This window comes from Artemia sp. Qi Xiang Cuo, chromosome 12 (genome assembly GCF_049724085.1).
Source record: "Artemia sp. Qi Xiang Cuo chromosome 12, ASM4972408v1, whole genome shotgun sequence".
NCBI classification, from domain to species: Eukaryota; Metazoa; Arthropoda; class Branchiopoda; order Anostraca; family Artemiidae; genus Artemia; species Artemia sp. Qi Xiang Cuo.
Window position 1 is genome coordinate 43,091,864 of NC_142805.1, and position 22,567 is coordinate 43,114,430.

The 22,567-nt window shown below is 36.9% G+C and overlaps 1 protein-coding gene across 2 annotated transcripts in view; it reads left to right on the plus strand.

The window, feature by feature from the left end:
- Positions 1 to 22,567, plus strand: part of LOC148946150 (oxidative stress-induced growth inhibitor 1-like) — a 71,586-nt gene that overhangs the window by 24,610 nt on the left and 24,409 nt on the right. The window contains exon 1 of one of the 2 annotated variants that reach the window (XM_089098188.1): positions 7,630 to 7,810. The exons of the other annotated variant lie outside the window; for it this stretch is intronic. The gene's annotated coding sequence lies outside the window, so the exon portion shown is untranslated. Of the gene's footprint in view, positions 1 to 7,629; positions 7,811 to 22,567 lie in introns of those variants that run through there. 2 annotated transcript variants of the gene reach the window in all.

Genomic DNA, 22,567 nt, shown 5'->3' on the forward strand with positions numbered 1-22,567 from the left:
AATAGCCGAGGTGCAGGATGTTCGTTGAAAAGAGTTTGGCAGAATAGGAAGTTGAGTCTGCAAACTAAGACTATAACAATGGAAGCCAGGGTAATGAAAATTGTCAAGCATGGCTCTGAACCTTGGGCACTTCGAAAAGCCGAGGAACATTTGTTAAATGTTTTTTAGAGGAATTGTAGGTACTCGTTTCACTGACTGTATACTAAACAATAAGGTGTACGAACAATTTGGTTCGATCCCACTTTCCAAGGCTATGACGAAAGAAAAGTTAAAATGGCTTGGTCACGTAAAACGGATGATAGGTTGCTAAAGATTGGGTTCTTTGGCCATCTTTCTGAGAGTAAACAAAAATCAGGTCGTGCCCAGATAGGGTGGGAAGAGGCCATTGTTAAGGTTAGTTCATTTCCACGATATGCGAGCCCATTAAAAATTCTGAAATCAATAAAAAAGAGAAATGTCCATGGAAAAAACACTTAAAAAATCTTCCCGGAGAAACTGCCCCCCCCCCACCCCGCAGCTAAATTACGCTTCCTTCGGGATTCCATGTGGCCTAATTGTTTAAATCGCCTTCTTTTGCCGTTTAGATGAATTTAGCTTCCCCTCTTCCCTCCCCGAAATAAATTCCTGCGTATATTTACGATTTGTGGTATTTGAAAAAAAGTATGAAAAGTAGAATAAATCATAGATAGTTTTTTTGTAAACCAGGGGGGATTGTCCTGAGATTCCCATTCCAAGTTACTACTATGTCCATTGGTACATGCAATAGATCTTTTTAGCGTGTCTAGTTGATTGCACGGCTAATGGTGGTGGACATTTGTTTCTCTTTAATGTATTTAACGTCATCAACAATCTGTTGGAAAGAAAGGTGATTTCTTTCTTACTTTCCTGCAATTGTTCCAATAATTTAGTATTAAATATGAGCTGCAATGGGCCTTAGAGAAATATTGTCAAATAGGAGGGAGGAGTTTACCATACCTCAAAACAGCAAATTCTTTATGCTAATGAAAGGATTGCCTCCCTCCCACCCTCATTGTCGGTCTTGGCTACATTTGCTCGATAATTTTCTCTGAAAATTGTCACGCTAACATTTTCTGGTCTGAAAAACTCGAACTTTTGAATGAAAGTTCAGTTTGGCTTGCAAATACTTCATGCATGTTTACCAATACTTATTTCCGTTTTGTAATAACGAGACGAGATGCTATACCCCAAAAATTTTGGAAACTAGTTTATAAGACGATTGACATTCCATTCGTAATATAGTTAGCTCAGTTCTCTTTTGAGCTAGATCCATATAATTCCATAATTCATAATGAGCGGGGAGGAGGGAGGGACTTTATCTAGCAGTGTGCGAGGTAAGCATTGGCTGGCCAAACTGAACTTCGTTCGAGAGTTCGATTTTGGTGTCCCATTACTTCATGCAATGCCAGATTTTTACCGAAGCTTAGATTCCAACCGATATGGTGGTGGGTTTATATAATCGACTAATATATTCGTTTATTTTTAACTCAAGTATTCAACTACTTAAAATTATAGAATTGTTTGGACTGCTACAAAATGTAGGGCATTACTTTTATCTTTCATTTCATGCACATAGTGTTGTCTGGGAGTAGTCTCCGAACAGTGGAACTAATTTTAATAGTGTCCAAGACGCTGTCATGGATCTTGTGTCATGCATCTTCTCTATTGTACACTCATCATTAGTCGACATGTTTGCTAAGGATATGGCTTGTTTTATCCAAGAAGAAATAGTTCCAGCCGCCATCTATTGTTGTGCTGTTTTAGAAAAAGGATTGTGCATAAAGTTGAACCTATATATAGAGCGGATAGAAGGATAGGAATAGGTATTTTATGAGGTTCACTCTTTTGGGTCTAAAAGAAGAGAAGAGAGGAACTTGGGACTTGCAAAATTGTGCTGAATTGAAAGATATGGTGTTGATTTCGCTCGATCGACGGCCCGATGCAATGGTGGCAATGAATACTGTTTTAACAGTAAACTCTTTCATATCGATATTTTGTATGCCAAGAAATTATGGACTTTCTAAGAAAACTCTAGAACAAGATATCAGGCAGGGATATCTTTTTTTTTGTTTGGGTGATGTCGACATTGAAGTCTGTTCATGTGGTTACAGTTTAGTGCCACGTATTTCGCTTTATCACTTTCTATCATAGATGGCGTGAAGTTTCAATCAATCTAGATGTATCATGAATTTGGTATTTATCTAAATTTTGGTCTTCAGAGGAACTTTTCACTAAAATTTCGCACGAATATTTGCCATTTCTATTTTATAATTCAATGATATATTTTCGCTGGGGTTAGGGCATTTGTGTCGGCTGATTTTCTTAGAGAATCAACTCTTCGAGTTGACGCTCGGTATCTTCCAGCCGTGTAAATCTAGATTTCTTAGTGCTGGATGGTGAAGACGAGCCTGCTGGAGCAAATCTGACTGATCTCCTAGGGGTATGGACAAATCTACTAGCAGATTGAGGAGATTCGCATACCAAGCTTGGCGAGGCCGTTTCGGAGAAAATAAGCCTTATTTGGCAGTTCACGGACTTCCGAGCTTTCTCTAAAACCTTTGGGATCCGGGCTAACGGAGGGAAGGCATAGCTGTGTTTGTTTGAACAATCGTGGACTAGGGCACCTGTGCCAAGTGCAAGAGACTCTGAACTGCTGAGAAATAGGCGTCGATCTTCCGGTTCAAACGAGTCGAAAGTAGATCAACTAATGGCATTCCGTATTCTACTGCTAGGTTTCTGAAGACACTCTTGTTGAGGCTCCAAGTGAATTTTTAGGTCTATCGCAATCTCGAAGAGTTTTAAGGATTTTTCCTTTAGGTAGAACAAATGGGTTCTGCCCCCTTTGTTTACGTAATTGACTACTATCGAGTTGTGTGTCGCTACCAAGACTGCCTCGTTTCTTAGTTCTTTTGTAAAGGCTTTGATGATATTGGTTACTGCTCATATCTCCAGGCAATTTATATGATTTTTTTTCTCTCTGGAGACAAAACCAGAGGGTCTTCTATATAGCCATCCCGTATTTAGGTTGAGCTGTCGGTGTTTATTGTTTTAGAGACAATCGGAGGTTTGACGGGAAGGCCTTGATTCATCTACTCTTTATTTAGTCATGGTGAAAAGGCTTCTTTTATCTCTGTCGTAACTGGGATTTGTATATCTATGTTGCTCGATGATCTGTCCATAGCTGGAGCATTAGTAACTGACATTTTTTAGATGTAATCTGTTGGACGGAATTTCTCTTGAGGCTACGTTAGTTTGTCCTGTCAACTTCAGTAGTTGTCTTATAGAGGTAAGAGAGGTAAGATTTGAATATGTGGAACAAGTTCTGGATCTTTTCTGGAGTTAGGAATACTTTCTTTAGCTCCAGGTCTACCAAAAACCTGAGGAATACGATTCCTCGTGTATGTTTTAATTCTGATTTTTCGCTCAGCCTGAGCCAAGCTTGTGTTGAAGGATAATCATGGTTTTTATATTATTCTGCACTATCGAAATTTGATAGTTGTGCAGAAGAAAGTCGTCCATGTAGGCATACATTTGGATCGCTTGAAGATGACAATAGCTCACGATGGCACCAATCAGGTGACAGAAAACGACCGGACTTGATGCTAGCCCGAATGGGAGTGCCTGGAATTGATAGATTTGGTGCCTGAAGATGAACCTCAGGTATTTCCAATGGTTCTTGTGAACACCGATGTGCCAGTAGGCGTCTTTCAGATCTGGCTTTTCATTTTGAAATTTGTCAGGTTTAAAAATTGGTTTAGACAAGATTTAGACAAGGAGTCAACCCTTGTTTCTCTTTTTCTGAACTAGAAAATTTCCCTTGTGAAATCCTGGAGACGACCGCTTTTGGACTTCGTCTATTACACTTTTTTTGATCATTATGGCAATTTCTGATTCTAAAATTTGTAATTGAACTTTCGACATAATCAAATCGCTGGTTGGGTTGCGTATTAAATGGGGTGTTTTCTAAGTCTAGGAGATAGCCGTCTTTGATGACGTTTAGAACGAATGTGTCGTCTGTTATGTTTTCCCAATTCTGTACAAAGTGTGGCCAAACGGTTTCCTACGGGGATGTGATTTTGGGTTGGCGCCAGGAACAAGTCATTGAGTATTTGACTATTTTCTTGTTCTAGTCTTTTGGGAGGAGCGAAGGTGCGACCTTTATTGCTGTTAAAGTGTTGTTTTTCTTACTGGGAATGAAATGGCTCGTAAACAGTTCGTTGGCCCCGTTTTGGGTCATATTTTTTTGTTCGCTGCTGTTTATGTTGAGCTGTTGAAGGGATATTAGAAAACTCTTTGTATTCAACCCTATAAAGACTCCTTCAATGATCCTGTTCTTTAAGGTCGACGGAAAAACAGAAAACACCTTCTATAGATGATGATAATCGTGTAATTCTACTTGGGAATAATGACATTCTGAATAATTATTTTCATTATAAGACATGTAATTATATTTGAGCATATACTTACCCAAGACTCTTTTGGGGAATATTATTAATTAACTAATCTAACTAAGTCTTTGTTAACTCAAATAATCTAGAATCATTCATATTCCGATAAATCAACAAATTGTTGTATAGGCAGAATTAAGTCCAAAGAATTACCTTTGGTCGTTTGTTTAGCTTCTATCTCAACATACCACAAAAGAGAATTGAGCTAACTATATTACGAATGGAATGTCAAACGTCTTATAAATCGGTTTGCAGAATTTTTGTGGAATAGTATCTCGTCTCGTTATCACAAAACGGAAGTAAGGTTCGGTAAATATTTAGGAGCATGTGAGGTAATGGCGATGCCAAATGATCTAGATAGGTCACAACTTCGGGAAAATTTGTTTAGAGCCCTAATTTTCGAAAAAAAAAACATTTTTCATATGAATGATGTCAAACTCGTATGCATTCACAGAGAAACTTTCATCATTTTTTTTCCAAGGGGTGGTCATACCGTTTTTGGTATTATGACGTTATGTAAAATTATGCAAGATGAACGAACTCGAAACACTAAAGCAAAAGGCTTGGAAAAATTGTCTGAGATAATGATGAAGATAATCGTTTAGAAGACAAGCAACAGCGAGAATCACAACGAATTGCAAACGAAAATTATGCACAACGAAATCTGCGGCTAGAAGACATGCGACATTGAGCATCACCAATCGAACAGGAAGCATTCGTAAAGAAGTCTAAATTACATTGGAATGAAGAAACGCGTTATTTTAGTGCCTCTCAAGCACAGTAGACAGAATATAGCAGTATGATCATTCTCTATCTCTCCCATTATAAAAACCCGGACAGGGGTGCGAGTGGAAAGAAACAGGCTAAACAAGCTAAGGCAGAAAGAAGTGGGAGGAGCTTTTTGTTCACGATGACCAGAAATGATCTGCGATAAGCTTACTGGTATATTCAGAAACAGGCTAAACAAGCTAAGGCAGAAAGAAGTGGGAGGAGCTTTTTGTTCACGATGACCAGAAATGATCTACAATAAGCTTACTGTCTATAAACTGTGCTCTCAAGAAAGAAGTAAGTAAAACTATTGCTGAGATTGGCAATCGCCTCCCAGAAAAATATAAATTCTATGAAAAGAATGATTCTGTGAAGGATGAAAGGAGGAACTGAATTCGAGTCAGTTGATACTTCTGATTTGCCATCCCATGACTTAAAAATAAAGAATAATACGGTGATTTTGATAATGCGTAACTTGATATTTCAGAGTGTATTTTGTAATGGAACACGCCTGTTTGTTACTAAATTATGTAACAACGTAATTAAAGCAAAAATAGTTACTGGGGAAAAGACTGAAAAGAAGTTGAGATTAATCTGTGTTTAGAAGACAAGCGACAGCGACAATCACATATTTACAAGTCTGCCACGTGCCGAGTACCAGGGACCAAGTGAGGCTCGATCTCTTAGTACTATATATATATATATATATATATATATATATATATATATATATATATATATATATATATATATATATATATATATATATATATATATATATATATATATATATATATATATATATATATATATATATATATATATATCTTTAAACGAGCAATAATTGTCAATAGTTGTATATTTATTTATGTATAGATTTTTTCACGAAAACGGCTCCAAATCTTTTTAGGAAAAAAAGATTTGGCCTAAAAAATCAGGTCACGACTTTGAGGAAATTCGTTAAGAGCCTTAATTTTGTAAAAACAAAAAAATCCATGTGAGTGACGTCATAGATGAGCACGTTTCAAGAGCATACATAAGCTGGGTTGCCAACTTGCAAACTTTTCATGTGAAATGCACTCTTTTACCTCAGAGGGGATGCAGAAGAGTGAAAATTACTATTTTTGGGTGTTATTTTTCATTCACTTTGAACGTCAGTAGTTGGCAACTTTGTCAGATGTGTAATTAACCCAAGGAACAGGATTACCAACATACTTACTTTTCATTTGAAATGCACTTTTTACACCTCAGAGGTGATGTGCAAGCAGCGGCAGCCGTGCGCATGCAACTTTTTGATTTGCACTCTTTTTGGCCTTTTTTTGCGCTCTTTTTGGACGTCAGCAGTTGGCAACCCTGTAAATAACTCATATTTGCTTCAGCAGTGGTACCCAGTACAAACCTACTAAGATGTCATAAACGACGCAACTGTTAATTACAAGTCATTGGGACCCTTCAACTCCCGAGGAAAGAGTAGCAAACAAAGGTGATTCATTTGGAGGTTGCTACTTACAACGAGAATCTATATATACAAGCCGAGTGCCGGGACCCAGTCTCGAAATCGGCCACATAGGTTTTTTTTTCTTAGAACTGACATATTGACATATCTGGCCACAAAAAGGATCTAATAAGGTCACAACTTTATAGAAGAATTTGTCTTTTTCCCAGAATGGTTGTATCGGACCTATCGTGACGCCATGACATCAAGAAGAGGCTCACATTGTCTGCGGTTAGAAGACAAGCGACAGTTAGAATCAATATATACAAGCCCCTGCTGCGTAGCCATGCCCGGGCCCGGTCTTGACATCTGCTACATAGTTGTTGTTTTTTCTTAAAACCGGCATAATGACATTTCTGGCCATAAAACGATCAAAATAGGTCATAACTTTAAGGAAGAATTAAAAGCGACAGCGAAAATCAGAACGTGTAGAAAATGAAAGTAACAAGTCATTGTGACCCTTCAACGTTATATATTCCCTGTGGAGCCCTCTATTTTCCCGAGGAAAGAGTAGCAAACAAAGCTAACTTATGTGGAAGTTGATACCTACAACGGGGACCAGAATGTACAAGCGTGCCGAGTACCGCGTGCCAGTTTTCCAATGAAAAAAAAAACATTTTTCAACGAAAGTACCCTCCCCCCTGTCCAAAAAACATTTTTCAGAATCTAGGGGGGCAAGAAATCTAAGGGGGCGCAGCCCCCTTTTCTTAATGACACCGCTAAGGCGCTCGTGGCATAAACACGTCTATACATGTGAGGATCAATTCGGTTCTAATTAAAGTTTCGCATCATTTGAAATTTGCAACAGGTTTATATATCTAGTAAACAAGGATTAATAGCACCGTCATGATGATTCAATGCCTTTTTTTTTCTAGTGGTTCCTTTAAGCGTAATGCTAATCAGTCGCATTGGAATGGAGCCTAAACTATAGAAGTGTATATACAACATTTTTTACTCTGAAAAGCCGCTTCTTCAAACATTGATCGGAGACAGGACAGTTCTAGTTTTGCCGGCATCTTCATTCCATATATTAAATGTGAACTGTCTGTATTATGGATTTGTATAACTAAAAACGGTTTATGTAAGTAAATATTATGTAACATAACAGGTAATCAATTAGGTATTGTAGGATGGTAGGTATGGCAGTTGAAAGAGAAATTCTGCATGAAGACTACTCTTGAACCCCCCCCCCCCATAACCCTTGGGCAAAGGCTGTAAATTATGCATTCGCACATGGTTTACATGACATATAATATTTGTTATTAAGGAAAGTGGGTATCTTTGACCTTTAGTGTCCAAAAAGACGGAGGGTATTCAGTAGAACGATTCAGAGAAAGTTGAGGGGAGTGTTGAACTAAATCAAAGCACGTTATGTGCCACATGGGTTGTCAAAAGGGTGGAACTCAGGAATGACTGAGTGTATTAATTTGGAACTTTCAGGAAGTGATAAGTGGGATGATCAATTGACCAACAGGCAATATTTGCACGCTAATACTACTGCTGCTATTACTACTATAACTACTACAACTACTACAACTAATTCCACTGCTTCCACTACAATTACTACTTCTGTAGCGAGTACTACCAAGGTTGAGGGTATTGAAGTGAAAATTTGAGGAAATGATGCGGAGAAGTTCAGTCAAAACATACTATGTGCATACATATTGTCAAAAGGGCGTATCAACAATATCTTTGGAAGGGCTTGCCGTATCAAACTGAAAATTGCATGGCATCATGAGGGGATGTTCGGTAAATATTTACTAAATCATATTATTGAGTTACGACTAAAGTGAATATACCACTCGATGCCTTTTTTTATGCTCTTTACGAATATAATAATCATTTTTGTCGGAAATGAATTTTAACCCCCACCCCTATATATACCAATTCAGGGTATATATTTGCACATTATGGGGGTGGGGGTAATTTTATTTCTGATGTAAATGAGAGGTAAGTTTAAACTTTCCCCCTACCCCCCTAACGTGCAAATATAGGTAAATATCTACCAAATCATATTATTGACTTACGCTTAAAGTGAATATACCACTCGATGCCTTTTTTTTATGCTGATTACGAATATAATAATCATTTCTATCGGAAATAAATTTCAGCCCCCCCCCCCTATATATGCCAATTCAGGATATATATTTCTACATTAGGAGGGGGGGGTACAGCTTAAACTGACCGTCCATTTACACTACAAGTAAAACTTGCCCCCCCCCACCCCTAATGTAGAAATATATACCCTGAATTGGCATATATAGGGGGGGGGGGCTGAAATTCATTTCCGATAGAAATGATTATTATATTCATAATCAGCATAAAAAAAAGGCATCGACTGGTATATTCACTTTATGCGTAGCCTAAGTCAATGATATGATTTGGTAGGTATTTACCCAAATATATTCCCTGAATTGGTATATATAGGGGTGGGGGCTGAAATTTATTTCCGACAAAAATGATTATTATATTCGTAAAGAGCATAAAAAAAGGCATCGTGTGGTATATTCACTTTAATCGTAACTCAGTAGTATGATTTGGTAAATATTTACCGGATGTTCAACTTACAAAAGGCAAAATGTGCATACTACTACTGCTATTAATACTACTTGTTACTACTACTACTGAAACACTGCTACTGCTGCTCCTATTGCTACCACTACTACTGTGATACTAGTACTATTAAGACTAAGCATGGGCGCCCATACGCTGAGTTCCAGGGGGGGGCAAACCCCATCTAATTGACATTGTGAATACTCGAGAAGAGAAATATCAGAAACCAAATATAAAACGACTTCCTTATTATACAGCCAGGGGGGGCGAGAGCCCCTCCCAGCCCCCCCATATGAGCGCCCATGAGACTAAGGGTATGAAGATGAAAATTTGAGACGAATTGGAGGGAAATTTAAACTAAATTGAAACACACTATGTGCATGCAGATTGTCGAAAGGGCGTGTTTCAGGAATGGATTAGAGTATTAAGATGGAACTTTCAGGGAATGCTTAAAGGGGATAAATTGACCAAAAGGTAATATCTGCACATTACTACAATGACTGCTACTACTATTACTACAATTACTACTTATGTTGCCACTACTACTAGCGCCAAAAGTATTAAGATGCGATTTTAAGGGTGTGTTGAGGGGGGAGTTCGACTAAACTAAAAGACACCATGCATGTACAGGTTATCAAAAGGGCATATCGGCAGTATCATAGCAATGGCTAACTGTATTAAGTTGAAACTTCCAGGGATGATGCAGGGCCGGATCGACTAGGTGCGGGGCCCGATTGGTATATACATATATATATATATATATATATATATATATATATATATATATATATATATATATATATATATATATATATATATATATATATGTTTCCAATCGGGCCCCGCACCTAGTCGATCCGGCCCTGCATCATCCCTGGAAGTTTCAACTTAATACAGTTAGCCATTGCTATGATACTGCCGATATGCCCTTTTGATAACCTGTATATGCATGGTGTCTTTTAGTTTAGTCGAACTCCCCCTCAACACTCCCTTAAAATCGCATCTTAATACTTTTGGCGCATAGTAGATATAGTGTATGCATATATATATGTATGTATATATATATATATATATATATATATATATATATATATATATATATATATATATATATATATATATATATATATATATAATGATACTTGGGCACTATATGGTCTTTACAAGGAAACCAGTCACGAAAAACTCGTTTTTGACGGGATAATTCAAGAGACCGCTATAGAGTAATGCAATGCATAGCGTGGTTTTCATTTCGTTACGATATTTAAACTGTTGTTTTTTGGGGTTTAGGGGGGGAGTTACCTAGGTTAGGTTAGTTTACGTATTTAATATATGCTATGTTTTACCCCCACTCCCATAATGTGCAAATATATAGCCCAAATTGGTTTATAAACTATTATATATTCGTCCTATTTTATTTCATTAGCATTAACCAAACTTGACTTTTTAGAAAGGCATATATAATGCCCAAGTACCTATATATATATATATATATATATATATATATATATATATATATATATATATATATATATATATATATATATATATATATATATATATATATATATATATATATATATATCTTTTCATATTGCGGTCTTTTCAAAGATATTCGATTATCAAACCAAGTCCGATTTCGGTACTCTTCTGAAATAGAGGACACATGCGAGAAGTGAGGTCTGGTTAATGCCATTACACATCTCTTTATGATGCTCTGGCCACCCCTTAGCCCCATTGGCGCCCATAAGCTGAATTCCAGGGGGGGCAAACCTGGTCTAATTGGCACTTTTAATGCTATAGTATAGAAATCTCAGAACAAAAATATAAAACTAAGGCAGCATCATTCAGCTAAGACCCCCCATATGGGCGCCCATGCTTAGCCCTGCTAGAAAAAAAAAGAAAAAAAGGGAGTCAGATCAGTGCTACCCATGCCAAAAAGTCATTTTCCTTGGTGTTCAAGGTGGGGGACTGTAATTATCCTGCTAAAAGTTTTGGACCACGCTGATTCCAATGATGCACTTTTTATTTCGATCTGACGCTATTTTAAACAAGTTTCGGTGTCTTTTTCGAGATCTCTATAATCACATTTTTACAATAAACTTTGGCCTTTTTGATTATCCAGCACGATAGCTATTTCCGATCTGGCCGTAAATGGCAATTGTCTCTTACCGTGCAGTTTTTTTGAAAATATGTTTTTTAACTTATGGCTGCAATGAGCTTTTGTAGATTATTTTCCATATTAAAGCTACCGCTGCAACCATGATGAAGCAAAACATGAGTTCTAGTTTCATATTTGTTTGTGTAGCTCTTTAGAGATCAAGTGATGTCCTATAGCATGCCAAAGAAATTCATTTGGAAATTGTTGATGCAGGAATGCAATTCTACCAAGGAGGTAGCAGCCCCCAAGTAAATCATCTTTGTTGGCTATATTTCCTGTGGGATAATGGAGGACTCTACAGTGAATACATATAGAGTTGAAGGGTCCCAATGCCTTGTAAATAACACCTGCGTACTTTACTGCATATTTGTAGGTTTTTACTTGGTTTTATGCAACAATTTGTCGGTATCGAAGATTGTGATGGTGCTGTTCTTCTAACATAATATATTTTTTTTCAGTAGCCTACTTGTGAAAATAATGGTACACACTCGAGAAGTGAAGTTAGGTTAGTCCCAATTAAATATGCCAAAATATGATGAAAATATAATACTTTAGAAACGAATTTGGACAATTCATTTAGAGGGGGGCGGAAGTATAGCGGGTCTGCATGCAAAATGTATTAGCTACAATTATTCTGCGTATTATGAAGTAAGAATTGTTTTCTAACTTCACGCTGTCCAAATTCTTTTCCCTCCACCTCTCCTAATGTGCAAATATATAGCCCAAATTAAACAAGTCCAATGTATTCTGTCACCCGTAACTTGTTTTCCACTGAGCGTAAACCAATTGTTTCTTATTACAGACCGATAAAACCGGTTTGTTCTCGAGTGTATACCATTATGTACACAAGTACCTTTTTTTCTTCTGCATTTTCATTTTTGACTCGTTCTGATTTTCGCTATTCTTCAAAAGCACAGTTTTTTGTTCTTCACTGTCATTTTTGACGCTCTAGATACTTGCTTTATCGTTTCTGCTAACTCTACAATTCTTTTTTCTCCACTTTCAAGATTGGCAATTTCTTATACCTGCTGTTGCTTGTCATTCTCACTGGTGATTATATATTTACTTAATATTTTATTGTTCTCGCTGCCATATATCTTGTAACCACACATTTCTCTGTTCTTCATTTTCATTTTGATTCGTTCTGATCTTTGTCACATATCTTGTAACCGCATTTTTTTTTTTTTTTTTTTTTTTTTTCATTTCGTTCTTTAGTCATTGTGATTCTCGCTGCCTCTTATCTTTTAACGCTATATTTCTATGTTCTTCAATTTCGTTTTTTACTTGTTCTAATATTCGGTTTCGCTAACATTTTAACTACATATCCCTTTGATCTTAATTTTCGTTTATCATTGCTTCAGGTATTTTTTTTTTCAGTGCCTTTTACCTTAGTTGTTTGGATTGGTCTTGTCACTTTTGATGGTCTATATTGTCCATTATCACCCCTCGTACACTTACATTATTCAGGTCGTTCTCTTGATCTTGTCTCTTTTGATGGTCCAGTTTGTTCATTTTGAGCATACGGTTTTGTCCCCTTCTGTTCTTTTTTTGTATTGATTTTGAGCTAACGTTAATTTACGTTTCTGTCCTCTAGGTATTATGAAATTGCTGAAAATACCTATCGAAATTTACATCACCGAATATGGGCACATGAATTTAAATAGTTCTAAATTTTTGTTCTGCGTGCTTCTAAAACGGTTTTAAATCCATTTTCCTTGTGTCTTCACTTTTAGTCAATATGATTGCTAAACTATTTAGTCTATCCTGATTTGTTGCTGATATCGCATATTTTTTGTTTTATTGATTTTAGCCTGGAAAATGATCTCTCTCCAGAAGCAACGTTTAATGGAATTCTCAAGAACATTTCACAATTTCGAAAATCAATTTGTCATTTTGATGGCGGCGCGGGGCCCTTTCAAACGCGGGGCCCGAATGGGTCCAATCGTTCCAATCGCCCTTTATCCGGCCCTGACTTGATGAAGGGGATGTTCAACTAACCAAAAGGCAACATGTCTGCTGCTACTAGCGCTAGTCCTATATAATATCACTACTAGTGTCTGCAACTACTATTACTAGTACTCCTCCTACTACTACTATGACTACTATTACAGCTTTGGCTAAGTGTATGAAGGTGAAATTTTGAGGAAATATTGAAGGTGAAATTGAACTGAATCGTAACACCCTGTCTGTACGCAGCTTGTCAAAAGGATGTAACAACAATATCTTAGGAACGACCTGGTATAGGAAGTTGAAACTTACAGGGCTTGTATTGGGGATGTTGGACTAACCAAGAGGCAATATTTGCATCCTACTACTTGTACTGCTACTGCTACTACAATTACTAGTATTACTACTACTATCACTAGTGGTATTACTGTTATTAAAGCTAAAGGTATTAAGGCAAAATTTTGGGGAATTTTGAAACAATGTTGAATTAAATCAAAGAATACTATGCATATGCAGGCTGTTAAGAGGACGCATCAGCAAGGCCTCAGGAACGGTTAGTGGTATTAAGTTGAAACTTTCAGCATGTGTTCCGAGACATCTTGAAAAAAAAAACCAAAGGTGTTATGTGTATACTGCTACTACTACAACTCTTGCTACTACTGAAGCTAAGGGTATTAAGGTGAAGATTTCAAGGAGTGTCTTGGTGGATGTTGAACTAATTCAAAACGAATCATGAGCATGTAGACTGTCAAAAGAGTGTAACGGCAATATCTCAGGAACGGCTTACGTTATTAACTTGGAACTTTCAGGGTATGTTGTGGCAGATTTTAAACTTACCAAAAGGAACTATATGTATACTTCTACTACTTCTGCTACTACGGTTTCTGTAACTAGTGAGGCTAAGGGTATTGAGATGAAACTCTTAAGGAACGTTTTGGGTGGGGGCGGGGGGATTCAATTAAACGAAAAAACTATTTTTAGATTGCCATTTTGTTCAGCATAGTTAAAAGGTACACTAACTAAGTCTCTGGGGGTTTTGGAGATGTCACCCCCCAACAAACCTCAGAGCCAGGGCTGTAAGGAATGCAATTTGCCCTTTTTTTTATAGACAGTATTTGTTATTTGGTTTTGGTCTTTTGAACATCAAGAACGGTTCTAGACGATTACCCCCCCCCCCCGGAAAATACCCCCGCGGAAAATATCACCCGGAAAATACCCCTCCGTGGAAAATACCCCTCCGTGGAAAATACCCCCCGCGTAAAATACCCCCCTGGGAAATACCCCCCCCCCCGTGGAAAATAAGGCTTTCCAAATTTGAGGTCTTAATTTGAGTTTTTTTTTCCGTAGGGGGAAGGAATTCTGGTACTTGTGTATTATGCGCCACTCACTCAAGTTTACGCTGTGGAAAATTTGAGAACACACCAGATTTTCCGTTAGTTTCTTCTTTGCTTTAGAAATATATTTGGGCTATAGATTTGCATATTAGGGGAGGGGGGTAAAGTATAGCGGGTCTGCATGTAAAATGTGTATGGTACAATTATTCTGCATATTAAATAGATAGATAGAGAAGTGTATTTTAAAGCCAAATGTACGGCCATGAACATAGAAAAATCATAGGTAGCGCAATAGCGCTGCCTAAGTAAAGAACGATGTTGGCACAGTGTATTATTTATTTATTTTGTTTTATTTTTTTTTTATCCATACCCGGGCACTTCGTATTGAAGGAGTTGTCGTAGAAGCTTCGAAAAGGGCTCATTCGATTGGAAATTGGAGTGGCTAGTGCCCTTTTTAATAATCAAAAGTGATTGGAGGGCAACTAGACCCCCCCCCCCCCACCCCTAACAGTACACCAAACACAACCATTCAAAATTTTGAGATAGCCGTTTTGTTCAGCGTAGTTGATTTCCAGATAGAAAACATGTTTTTGAGGAGGAAACTCCCCCACAACCCTCGGGGCAAGGGTTTTAAGTTATGCCCTTAGGGCATATAAGAACGATGTCGGCACAATGTATTATTATTTTTTTTTCCTTTAGAGCAGGGCACTTCGTATCGAAGAAGTTATCGTAGGAATTTCGTAAAGGGCTATTCCTATTGGGAATTGTAGTGGAGTGTGCCCTTTTTAATAGTCGAAAGTGATTGGAAGGTAACTAACACCCCTTCCACGCCCACCATTTCCCAAAACACATCCAATAAAAATTTTAAGATAGCCCTATTGTTCAGCGTAGTGGATTTTCAGAAAAAATTATGTTTCTAAGGCGGAATATTTTCAACAGTCCTCAGAGCAAGGATTGTAAGTTATATTCTGAAGGCAACTAAAGTTCTTATAGAAGGTGTTGTCACAGAAGTTTTTAAAAAAGCTCCTACGATTGGAAATTCAAAGGTCTAGTGCGCTTTTTAATAGTCGAAAATAATCGGAAGGCAACTAACCCCCCTCTCACGCCCACCATTTCCCCAAACACATCCAATCAAAATTTTTAGATTGCCATTTTGGTCAACGTATTTTTAAGTTCTGGAATTTTGGTTTTTGAGGATTACAACCCCCCCCCCCCCACACACAGCCCTCAGAGCAAGGGTTGTAAGTTATGCCCTGGGGGCATATAATGTTTTCATAAAAAGCGGTTTCGTAGAAACTTCAAAAAGGGTTCATTGGATTGGAAATTGAAATGGCTATTGCACTTTTTAAAAGTCGAAAGTAATTGGGAGGAAACTAACACCCCTTCCACGCCCACCATTTCCCCAATCCCATCCAGTCAAAATTTTTAGATGGCCATTTTGTTCCGCGCAGTTCAAGTTCAGAAAATTATACCTTTAAGCAGGACACTCCCCTTGGTGTCTTCAGGGCAAGGGTTTTAAGTTATGCCCTGGGGGCATATAAATTTTTATTAAAATCTTTGTCGTAGAAACTTGAAAAAGGGCTGATTCGATTGGAAATTCAAAGGTCTAGTGCCCTTTTTAATAGTCGAAAGTGATTTGAGGGCAGCTAACCCCCCTCTCACGCCCACCTTTTCCAATCCAAACACATCCAATCAAAATTTTTAAATAACCATTTTGTTCAGTGTAGTTGATTTCCAGATAGAAATTACGTTCTTGAGGACAATAATCCCCCACATTACTCAGGACAAGGGTTGTGAGTTATGCCCTGGAGGCAAATTAGGGTTTTATAGAACGGATTGTCGTAGAAACTTTAGAAAAGACTCTCTCGTTCAAAAATTGAAAGGGCTAGTACTATTTTTAATACTCAAAAGTGATTGGAAGGCAACTAACACCCCTTCCACGCCCACCATTTCCCCGAACACATCCAATCAAAATTTTGAGATACTTATTTAGTTCCTCGCAGTTAAAAGTTCAGGAAATTATACCTTTGAGCAGGACGCTCCCCTCACAGTCTTCAGGGCAAGGGTTATGAGTTATGCCCTGGGGTCATATAAGGTTATTATTGAAAGTCTTTGTCGTAGAAACTTGAAAAAGGGCTCATTTGATTAGAAATTAAGAGGGCTAGTGCACTGTTTAATAGTCAAAGTGATTTGAGGGCAACTAACCCCCCTCTCACGCCTACCTTTTCCCCAAACACATCCAATCAAAATTTTTTAGATAGCCATTTTGTTTCACGCAGTTTAAAGTTCAGGAGATTATACCTTTGAGCAGGACACTCCCCCCACAGTCTTCAGGGCGAGGGTTATAAGTTATACCCTGGGGGCATATAAGTTTTTATTGAAATCTTTGTCGTAGTAGCTTGAAAAAGAGCTCTTTCGATTGGAAATTCAAAGGGCTAGTGCCCTTTTTAATAGTCGAAAGTGATTTGAGGGCAACTAACCCCCCTCTCACGACCACCTTTTCTCCCTTATTTAACACCTCTTTGTTAAACAGCTCCTTATTTAACAACCATATTTCCTTATTCAACAGCTCTTTGTTAAATAAGGGGAAAGACAAGGTACCGAGAAATATGCAAAAGGGAGTATACAAAATTCCATGCTCTTGTGGTAAATTTTATGTGGGAAGAACACAACAGATTTTAGAAAATAGGCTACATCAACACAAGAATGCCACAGATTGCTCTCTTTTAAAACAAAATAAAACACCGGAAATGTTTGAGTCAGCTGCTGCAGAACATGTTTATAATTTTCCTCATCACAGTATTTTATTTGATCAAACAAAAATAGTAGATACGTCTGTACGACTTTTACAAAGCTTCAATGAAATTATAGAAATAAAAAAGATAATATATGACGGTATTAGTATCAATAGAGATGAAGGGGAATTGAGGATCAATTCAATTTATAATAGTTTAATTAAAAAGCAGGTAAGATATTCAACCAGTACTGATTTTAATAATAGTTTTGAAACGAAAGATGACCTTGCGAACAAAGGTTAGAATGGGTTAAATGCTGGGAAAAGTAAACGAACTGCATTTAAGCTTGCAACCATACGAATCCGTTCAGTTTATAATTCATAAATTTGTTTGATGAACTTGTGAGATTTCATTAGGGGTTATGGGTTAGCTGACCTTTATTGTTTTGGTTTAAGTATAAATATATTCTTCATTTTTTGATAGATTTCCATTTATATACTGTGAGGAGGCGAGTTGAATCATTATAGACTTTCGATTTTGTTTATACGCCAGTGCATGAAGTGTTTATTTAATATGTGAGTTTTGTTTCCTATTTATTTATATTTTTTCTTTTGTTTTTTTTTCTTTCTTTTTATGTGTTTAGTGTGTTTAACTTTGATGTAAGTTAAGTTTTTAAAAAGAACATTTTTTGTTTCATTTTCTCTTTTTTTTTCCGTTGAGAAAGGCTCCCCGACATGGAGGCGAAATATTCGGAGTATGTTTGTTTAATTAAGTGTTTATTTTATTGTATTCACTGCTTTATAAAAATTAAAACCCGTTTTTCTTGCTTAATTTCCCCAAACACATCCAATCAAAATTTTTAAATAGCCATTTTATTCAACGTAGTTGAAAGTTTTGGAAATTAGGTCTTTAAGGATGACAGCTCCCCCCACAAACCTCAGGGCAAGGGTTGTAAGTTATGCCCTGGGGGCATATAAGGTTTTTATAGAAAGCGATGTTGTAAAAACATCTAAAAGGGCTCATTTAATTGGAAATTGAAAGGGCTAGTGCTCTTTTAATAGTCGAAAGTGATTGAAGGGCAATTAACCCCCCCCCCTCCCTCTCACGCCCACCATTTCCCCAAACACATCCAATCCAAATTTTGAGACATCTATTTTGTTGGACGTAGTCGAAAGTTCTGGAAATTAGGTCTTTTAGGATGATAACCTCCTCAAAGCCCTCAGTGTACGGGTTGTAAGTTATGCCCTGGGGGCATATAAGGTTTCTATAGATCGTTGTTGTAGAAATTTCAAAAAGGGGTCATTTGTTTGGAAATTGAAATTGCCCTTTTTAATAGTTGAAAGTGAGTGGAGGATAATTGACCCCCCACTCACCCCCACCAATTCGCCAAACACATAAAATCAAGGCTTTGGGATAGCCATTTAGTTGGAGGTAATTAAAAGTCGTTGAAAGTACGTCACTAAGGATGACAAACCCCCCGGAGCCCCCAGGGAAAAGGCTGTAAGTTATGCCTTGGGGGCATATAGGGTTTTTATAGTTAGAGTTGTCGTAAAAATTTCAAAAGGGGCTCATTCAATTGGAAATTGAGAGGGCTAGTGCCCTCTTTAATAGTAGAAAGTGATATGTGGGTAACTAACCACCCTCTCACGCGCACCATTCCCCTAAACACATCCAATGAAAATTTTCAGATAGCCAGTGTGTTCCACGTAGAAGAAAGCTGTATAAATTACGTTTTTGAGAGTTACAACCTCCCCCCCCAGCCCTCAGGACAAGGGTTGTAAGTTATGCCCTGGGGGGCATATATGGTTTTTATTGAAAGCGTTGTCGTAGAAACTTCAAAAGGGCTCATTTGATTGGAATTTTAAAGGGCTAGTGCCTTTTTTAATAGTTGAAAGTGATGGGAGAGTGACTAACCATTTTCCCAGACACACCCAATCATAATTTTGAGATTGCCATTTTGTTTAACGTAGTTGAAAGTTCTTGAAACTATGTCTTATAGGATGACAACCACCCTCACAGCTCTTAGGGTAAGGGTTGAAATTTGTGCCCTGGGGGCATATAAGGTGTTTATAAAAAGCGTTGTCATAGAAACTCAAAAAAGGCTCATTTGATTGGAAATCGAAAAGCCTAGTGCCCTTTTTAATAGTCGAAAGTGATTGGAAGACTTGAAATTTTTATAGTTAAGATTGATGTGGGTATAATGTATGATTTTTATTTTGTTGTTGTTGTTTAGACCAGGGCACTTCATATCGAAGGAGTTGTCGTAGGAACCTCGAAAAGGGCTTATTTGATTGAAAATAGAAAGGGCTGATGCCCTTTTTAATAGTCGAAAGTGATTGGAGGGCAACTAATCCCCCTCTCACGCCCACCCTCCCATTTGCCTTTATTATTAAAAACCGAATGTTGCCTTAAGATTAAATCAAAATGCACTGTGTTAATGCTAATGCCCAATAAGGCATCTCAGCAGTATCCCAAGTCAAAATAGAGTAAGTGTATCCAAGCTATCAAAGAAAGTAAGCAGATTTTTTTTGCGAATGGTATCCAGTTTTCTATTTCAGGTGAACTAGAGGAGGTATGAAACTAAATTAAACATTACTATTTGTGTCCAGATTTTTAAAAGGGTGTATGTTGTTAAAAATTGCTGAAAATTTTTCTCCAGCATACAAATAGCAGGCCAACTATAAAGTCTTAAAAAAACGAAAAGATTTAAAGCATTATTTTCTTTTTCCCTTAAACGACTATATCAATATAAAACGAACAGAAATTAATTAAAAAAGCTTTTTTCCACAAAATACGTTTTTCAAAGAAAAGTAAAGAAGTCCATTAAACAAAAAATGAGCAAAAATAAAATCAAATAATCTACGAAGCGTGAAACCACCGCAAATCAGCATCGACAAATTAATGAAACCCAAAACGAACAGAAATTACAATAAATAGCCAAGTCAAACTCAAAACGAGCAGAAATTAACATAAGTTTGGCTCAAAACCCCTATGCCTTCCCTAGGCCAGAACAATATTTGCACTTTACTGAAAAAATACAAATGAATGTACATTGTCAGTTAAATATACATATACTGCTATTTAGTAATCAAAATGTTAATATTATTAAATTTATCAAAGTTATAAAAGTAAAAACATTTATGTTTTTTTCAGTAAAGAGCAAATTATGTTCTGGCCTTGGGAAGGCATAGGGGTTTTGAGCCCAACTTATGTTAATTTCTGCTCGTTTTGAGTTTGACTCGGTTATTTATTGTAATTTCTGTTCGTGTTGGGTTACATTTATTTGTCGATGTTGATTTGCGGTAGTTTCACGCTTCGTAGATTATTTGATTTTATTTTTGCTCATTTTTTGTTTAATGTAGTTCTTTACTTTTCTTTGAAAGACTTATTTTGTGGAAAAAGTTTTTTTTTAATTAATAACATAAATGGAAGGCACAAATAACATAAGCTTTGATCAACGTTCATCATAAAACACTTAAATGAAACACTACATTAACCTAATAATAGTAATTAATATTTGGAAAAACGGTCATTGAAAAAAAAAAAACATTTAACACTTGGAAAAAACACTTAAATAAAATATTACATTTACTTTATACTGGAATTTTTTAATTTCTTTTTAATTAACAAAATTTCCAGATACCTCTTCTTTAATTTTTTCTATAAGAATTCCAGATTCTTCTGTAATTTTTAGTGGCTATATACCTAGAAAGAATTATTTTCTGACTTCAAACTGTCCAAAAACTTGAATCCCCCTGTAAATACCCCCCCACCCTCGTAAAATACCCCCCCCCCGTGGAAAAGAAGTCTTTCTAAATTTGAGAATTGTATTTGAGTTTTTTTTTTTTTTTAGTTTCCGTAGGGGAAAGTAGTTTTGGTACTTGTGTATTATGGGCAACTCACTCAAGTTTACGCTGTGTAAAACTCGAGAACAAACCTATTTCTTCGTTTAGTTTTTTTCAGCTTAGCGCGAGACAAGACTATATATTTGCACATAGGGGGGGGGGGGTAAAATATTTTGGACAGTTTTAAGTCATAAAACAATTCCTTCTAGGTATGGCCACAAAATAATTACAGAAGTTTCTTAGTTTTTTTTTCAATGACTGTTTTTCCAAGTATTAAGTTAGGTTACATTAACTATTATTAGGTTAACGTAGTGTTTCATTCATGTGTCTTATGATGATCGGTTATCAACGTTTATGTTATCTTTGCCTTTCATTTATGTTATTTTACTGTGTTTATGGCCGTATATTTGGCTTTAAAATACACTTCTCTATCTATCTATCTAATATGCAGAATAATTGTACCAAACACATTTTGCATGCAGACCCTTTATACTTTACCCCCCCCCCCTAATATGCAAATCTATAGCCCAAATTTATTTCTAAACTAACGAAAAAACTAGTGTGTTCTCGAATTTTGCACAGCGTAAAATTGAGTCAGTGGCGCATAATACATAAGTACCAAAATTCCGCCCTACGAAAAAAAAAACTCAAATAAAATTCTCAAATTTGGAAAGCCTTATTTTCCACGGGGGTATTTTCCGCGGGAACATTTTCCGGGGAGGGGTATTTTCCGGGGGGGGGGGTTAAACGCCTAGAACTTCCTTGGATGTCTATCCTTCCAAATATCGTAGATAGAAAACTGGGGGATGTTAAAATCAGCCTGATAAGAGGCTCTAAGACGTAATTTTTTCGCCATCACACCTATCCCTTCAAAAGTCTCTAGCACCCAGCCTAGATCTGGCCAGAAATCTTTTTCTGCAGTTACCAGTTCAATTCCCATGTAGTTTGCTGTTTTAATACATTTGCTTTCAGGATAGACTCTTCGCACTGAAAAAGATGAAAATCGTTACAGGTGTAGGCTTTATGATTTACTGATTGCATTACCACCTATCCAGGGGAAGTTTTGACCGGAATCGGCCCACAGATCGCTATGTTGAACAACACGATCTGGTTTATCAAGTTGATGAATTTGATAAGACGATTGGTGATTTCTCACAAAGCAAAAACCTTGGTTTCGAGGCCTAATCTGCCATAGCAACAATAATGCAAAAAACCTGTTCGTAATTTATACAGACAAATAAAATAGGCTATCTTTTTCCGACA